The sequence below is a fragment of the Otolemur garnettii genome, unplaced genomic scaffold (assembly GCF_000181295.1).
Source record: "Otolemur garnettii isolate 467f Iridium unplaced genomic scaffold, OtoGar3 scaffold00003, whole genome shotgun sequence".
NCBI lineage: Eukaryota > Metazoa > Chordata > Mammalia > Primates > Galagidae > Otolemur > Otolemur garnettii.
Window position 1 is genome coordinate 1,229,409 of NW_003852398.1, and position 6,889 is coordinate 1,236,297.

Consider the following 6,889-nt stretch of genomic DNA (forward strand, 5'->3'; position numbering starts at 1 on the left):
TATTAACTCCAGAACAATGTTTAGTAGAAATGGTGAGAGCAGACGTCCTTGTCTTGTTTCTGATCTGAGGAGGAAAATATTTAGACTTTCATAATCAAATATGATTTTTATTTTTTATTCCTAGTTTTCTGAGTTTTTAAAATCAGGAATGGGTAGTGAATTTTTTTAAATGCTTTTTTTTTTTGGTAGAGACAGTCTCACTTTATCTCCCTCAGTAGAGTGTCGTGGCATCACACAGCTCACAGCAACCTCCAACTCCTGGGCTTAGGTGATTCTCTTGCCTCAGCCTTCCGAGTAGCTGGGACTACAGGTGCCCGCCACAATGTCCGGCTATTTTTTTATTGTAGTGCAGCCGGGGCTGGATTGAACCCACCACCCTCAGTATATGGGGCCAGCTCCCTACTCACTGAGCCACAGGCGCTGCCTTAAATGCTTTTTTATGTCTATGGAAATGATCATATGGTTTCTGCAAATTGATTGATTTTTCTAATAAACCAATCTCAAATTTCCAGCATAAAATCCACTTATGTATGAAATATTATCCTTTTAGTATATTGCTAGATTCAAATTGCTAAAATTTGTTTAGACTTTGTTTTCCTTCTGTATTTATGAGGGTTATTGGTCTATAGTTTTCTTTTCTCATAATACCTTTGGTTTTGATATCTAGGTAATGCTTGCTTCATGGAATGGGTTGGGAAATATTTGCTTCTCTTTAGTTTTTTGAAAAGTTTGTATAGAATTAAGTGTTTTTTTCTACAATTCACTAAGTGAATTTGCTACATCTAAATTTTCAGATTTATTGATTTAAAGTATTCATAATATTCTCTTATCCTTTTAATATCAACGGAATCTATAGTGATGTCATCACTTTTAGTTTTGATTTTGGTAATTTTTACCTTCTTTCTTTCTTTCCTGATCCACCTGGCTAGAAGTTTCACAATTTTATTGTTTTTTTTTTTTTTTTCAAACAAGTAGCTTATTTTTTTGAGACAGAGTCTCACTTTGTCCCCCTTTGGTAGGGTGCTATGGCATCATAGCTCACAGCAACCTCAAACTCTTGGACTCAAGCCATTATCTTGCCTCATCCTCTCAAATAGCTGGGGCTACAGGCACCTGCCACAATGCCCAGCTATATTTTAGAGACAGGGTCTCGCTTTTGCTCAGGCTGGTCTCAAACTTGAGCTCAGGCAATCCACCACCTCAGCCTCACAGAATTTTTTGATTGGCTTATTCATCTCTTATTGTTGATTATTAAGAATTCTATAAGTGTTTTGAAAACATTTTCTACCAATGTGTGGTTCTTGTTTGTATCAGGATGTTTCTTAGATCAGAAGTTTTTAATTTTAATGAAGTCCAATTTATCAGTCATTGCTTTCATGGATCATGGTTTTTGTTATAGCTGAACCCAAGGTCATTTAGATTTTTTCCTTTGTCATCTTCTAGCGGTTTTATAGTTTCACATTTTACATTTAGTGCTATGACTCATTTTGAGGTGATTTTTGTGAAAGGTATATGGTCTGTGTCTATATTCATTTCTCCTTTTATTTATTTATTTTGTTGCATGTGCATGTTGCCTGTTCACTTGTTTCAGCACCATTTGTTAAAAGGACCCCCTTGCTCCATTGAGTTGCCCTTGTTTGTCAGAGATCAGCTGACTGTGGATGTGTAAGTCTATTACTGGTCTTTTTATTCTGGTCCATTGCTCTATTCATCTATTCTTTTGCTAATGCCACACTATTTTGGTTACCGTAGCTTTATAATAAGCCTTGAGGTCAGATGTTATTGGCCCTTCAACCTTGTTCTTCTTCAGTATTGTGTTGGCTTTTCTGGGTCTTTTGTCTTTCCACATACACTTTAGAACCAGTTTGTCAATATCTGCAAAATAACTTGCTGGACTTTTGATTGGAATAGCATTGAATCTATAGATCAAAATTGGAAAAACTGACTTCTTAACAATATTGAGTCTTCCTTTCAATGAATGTGAAATATCTCTCGAGAACGGAGTCGCTAACGGCCAGGAGAGAATATGCCTAAGTTTTATTGTGACTACTGCGATACATATCTCACCCGTGACTCTCCATCTGTGAGAAAGACACATTGCAGTGGGAGGAAGCACAAAGAGAATGTGAAAGACTACTATCAGAAATGGATGGAAGAGCAGGCCCAGAGCCTGATTGACAAAACAACGGCTGCATTTCAACAAGGAAAAATACCTCCTACTCCATTCTCGGCTCCTCCTCCTGCAGGGGCAATGATTCCACCTCCCCCCAGTCTTCCGGATCCTCCTCGTCCTGGTATGATGCCAGCACCGCATATGGGGGGCCCTCCTATGATGCCGATGATGGGTCCTCCTCCTTCTGGGATGATGCCAGTGGGACCTGCTCCTGGAATGAGGCCACCCATGGGAGGTCACATGCCAATGATGCCTGGGCCTCCAATGATGAGACCTCCTGCTCGTCCCATGATGGTACCCACTCGTCCTGGAATGACTCGACCAGACAGATAAGGATAGAGGGGAGTTTTCTTTATGTCAGTTTTATATTACTTGTTCTGCTTCACCAGGAGATCATGGTGCTGTGACGCTGGGTGTTTTCTTAATAGCATGATAAGGAAAACTTGCTCCCCCTTCCTATCAAAGAGAGAATAAGAATAGTTTTGAAGGGAAGAAGTGGAACTAAAAAAAGGAGCAGTTTTCACTTGTATTGTGAAATGTGAAAATAAAATTGTTAATTGTTTTAGTTAAAAAAAAAAAAGAAATATCTCTCCATTTATTTAGATTCTTTTTGATTTCTTTCATCAGTTTTGAAGTTTTCCTCATATAAGTTTTATATCTTTATTAGATTTATACCTAAGTATTTCCTTTTTGATGCAAATGTAAGTGGTATTATGTTTTAAACATCAAATTCCGGTTGTTCCTTGCTGGTTTATAGGAAAGCAATTAATTTACGTATTGACCTTATATCCTAGGAACTTTGCTATTAATATAATTGCTTATTAGTTTCAGCTATCTTTTGTCAGTTCTTTAGAAATCTTCTATATGTATAATTATACCATCTATGAACAAAGACAGTTTTATTTATTTTTTCCTGATCTGTATATATTTTATCTCCTTTTCTTGCCTTGTTTCATTAGCTAGAATTTCCAGTATAATGTTGAATAGTAGTGATGAGAGAATACATCCTTGCCTTGTTCCCAGTCTTAGGAGGGGAAAATATATAGTTTCTCATCATTAAATATGACATTAGCTGAAAGGTTTTTTTAAAAAAATTATAGATGTTCTATAGTAAATAAAGCATTTTTCCTCTAGTCCGGTTTGCTGCATTTTTATCACAAATAGGTATTAGATTTTATCAAATACTTTCATGCATCTGTTCATATGCTTGCCTATATGATTTTTCTATCTAGCCCATTGATATGATAGAATATATTTGTCGACTTTTTAATGTTGAGCCAGCTTTGCATAACTGGGATAAATCTCACTTGGTCATGGTGTATAGTTCTCTCTTTATACATTGTTATATCTGATTGGCTAATATGTTGTTGAGGATACTGTTTTTGCCTTTATGTTCATGAAAGATACTGGTCTATAATCTTCCTTTCTTGTAATATATTTATCCGGTTTTGATATTATAGTAATTCAAGAGTTATAGAATAAGTTAGGAAGTGTTCTCTCTGCTTCTGTTTTCTGGAAGATTATAGAAAATTGGTATTATTTCTTCCTTCACCAGTAAAACCCTGTGGGCAGAGTGCTTTCTTTTTTGAAAGGTTAATTACTGATTCCATTCCTTTAATAGATATAAGCTTATTCAGATTGTCTATATCTCTTAGATTATGTCTTTCAAAGAATTGGTTCATTTTAATTATCAGATGTGTGGCATAGAATTGTTTTCTTCCTTGTTCTTTCTGTGTAATTTTGGATAATTTTGAGGTCTGTGCCTTCAAGTTCACTAATTTTTTTTTCTGCCATGTCTTATCTATTCTTTATCTTGGTCAGTGTATTTTTCATCTCAAACCTTGTATTTTTCACGTCCAGAAGTTTAATTTGGGTATTTTTTATGTCTTCCATATCTTTACTTAGCTTTTTGGATTTATGAAGTATAGTTTTTCTGACTGTTCTAATGTCCTTCTTTGCTAATTCTAACATCTGTGTCATATCTTGGTTGGTTTGACTGATTGGTTATTCTCCTCATTATACTTTGAGTTTTTACTCCATCTTTGTATGTCTGATAATTTGTTTTTAAGACAAGGTATCACTCTGTCACCCTGGGTAGAGTACAGTGGAGTCATCATAGCTCACTGCAACCTCAAACTCCAGGGTTTAGCAATCCTCCTACTTCAGCCTCCCTGGTAGCTGGGATTACAGGTATATCATACCTGGCTAATTTTTCTAATTTTTGTAGATATTGTGGTCTTGCTATGTTGCTCAGGCTGATCTTGAACTCTTGGGCTCAAGCAATCCTCCCACCTCAGCCCCCAAAGAAGGATTACAGGCATGACCTACCACACCTGGCCCTATATTTCTGTTTTCTTTATCTTTGCTCTGGAATACAGCTAAGGTACTTGGAAACAGTTTAATTTGGGGGGGGAGGGTTCTTGTTTTTATGATTTGTTAGGAAGATCTAGAGCAGTGCTTAGTCTAGGACTGATTATTCCTCATGATTGAGGAAAGACCTTTGTGAGTATTCTACCTAATCCTTCATGCATTTTTAGGTTTTACTGTCTGGCTGGTGGCAATAGGTGCTGTTCTCAGCCTTGTGTAAGTACCAGATACTATTCCTTCTAATCCTTTCAGGTGGTTCTTTCTACAACCTCAGATATTTTCTTTTTCTTTTCCTTTATTTTTTTAGAGATAGGGTCTCTCTATGTTACCCCAGCCAGAGTACAGTGGCTATTCAGGAAGTAAGATCATCATACATACAACTTTGAACTTTTGGCCTCAAGAAATCCTCCCACTTTAGCCTCCCTACTAGCTGAGACTATAGGTGCACACCCACCACACCCAGCATAGCCTTAGCTCTTTTCCTTGCACAAGTGAATTGATCAGTATTTTGCTATTTACTTAAGTGGGACTCTCTGTAGATTTCTGGGTTCTCTCTCAGGGCAGCTCTTTTCTCTGGAATCTGGTCTAGAAACTCTAGCTATCCTGGTCTCCCTGAACTTTTTGCCTATTGTCTCAATTTAAGGAGTCTGCTGGGACTTTCCATAGTTTCTCTGCCCTGTGCTATGGTTGGAATGGAAATCTCTCTTAATATAGAAAGCTGGGGGAATCACAGGGTTCACCTTATTTTGCATCTCTCAGAGATTACTGTCCTTTGTTGGCTTATGTCCAGTGTCTTGAAAACTATTGTTTTATATATTTTTAATGGGTTTTTTGGTAGCTTTCAGTGGGAGGATAAATCTGGATTATATTACTCCATCTTGGCTAGAAGCAGGAGTTCTCTAAGTTTTATTGTGAAAATTGTCAAAGCTACACAGAAGTAAAAAGAATAATACAATGATCACCTGTATACTTACTACCTTAATTCAGTAACTTTTTGTATTTGTATCTGTGTGTGTGTGTGCATGCCATGTTTATATCTTTGTTGAATGATTTAAAACTAAATTGTGGAGGCATCATGACATTTTACCCCTAAATATATTTGGATGCATGTCCTAAAAATAAGGGAATTCTCCTGTACCAATGTTATAGCTAAGAATATAAAATTCTTCCCTTTTATCATCTGTATTAGTTATCTACTGCTGTGTAACAAAATATTCCTAAACTAGCACTTCATACAATAAACATTTGTTTCCTCACAGTTCCTAAGTGTTAGAATTCTGAAAGCAGCTTTGCTGTGTAGTTCTGATGCAGGGTCTTTCTTGAGGTTGCAGTAGATCTGTTGGTGGAAGCTGCAGTCATCTAAAGCTGTATTCAGGGGCTGATGTCTGAAAGCCTGGGGTCTTTGCTTCATTACTCTGTCTGTAAGCTACCAGAGCATTATAACAGCTTAGCAAATGCCTTCACCCAAAACAAGAGAGTTAAGTGTGTATTATGTATGAGAGAGAGTGCCCAAGGTGGAAACTGTAATCTTTCATAACCTAATTGCTGTGGTGACATACCATCACTTCTGCAGTACGGCATTAGACACATAGACACACATATAATACAGGTGTGGATATGAGGATATATAGGTGTGAATGTGGGGATCACTGTGGCTACCTCATCATCTAATATCTAATCTATATTCAGATTTGTCCAAATGGCCTAATTAAAAAAAAACAGCATCTGTTGTATTTGGCTATTGTATCTCTTTAGTCTTTTTAATCTATAATATTGACATTTGAAGAGGCCAGTCTCTGGAATATCCTACAATCTAGGCTTGCTGGTTGTTTCCTCACTTGACTTGTTAGATTCAGCTTAAACATTCTGGCAGGAAGATACCATAGTGGAAGCTGTGTACTTCACCTGGAGGCACATGTCAGGAGGTCTTGTTAGGTTGATGCCATCTGATCACTGATTCCAACTGCTTTTTAAGCCGGCTTCCAACCAGTCCCAGTCCACCTGCTTTAAGACCCAGCTCCACCTCCCTTCCAGAGGTACTTTGTGCCTTCTCAAATCTTTATGGAGACTTATACTGCTTACTGGCCAGGTTCTGAGCTTCCTCTGGTCTGCTGAGACAGTTATTATCCATCCAGTTCCATGAATTTTGTTGTTCTTATATCCTTTGCTAGCTAGGATAGTCCAAATAGCTTCTTTAGGCATCTTTTCGTATGTGACTGCATGGCTCAGATATTTTTAAGAAAGCTGCATTTGGTCCTATAGATTTTTAGAGGTCCTGTTTAGAATCAAACTAAACAAAAACCTCATGTTGACCAATGTTTCTATGAACTCTACAGTGTGGCTCTTTTT

General features: G+C 37.2%; 1 pseudogene across 1 annotated transcript; it reads left to right on the plus strand.

Moving 5' to 3' along the window:
• Positions 1-2,003: 2,003 nt before the first annotated feature.
• LOC100965441 lies at positions 2,004-2,753 on the plus strand (annotated as a pseudogene). Its single transcript, XR_001161443.1, has one exon. The product of XR_001161443.1 is annotated as a U1 small nuclear ribonucleoprotein C pseudogene (transcript).
• Positions 2,754-6,889: the final 4,136 nt, after the last annotated feature.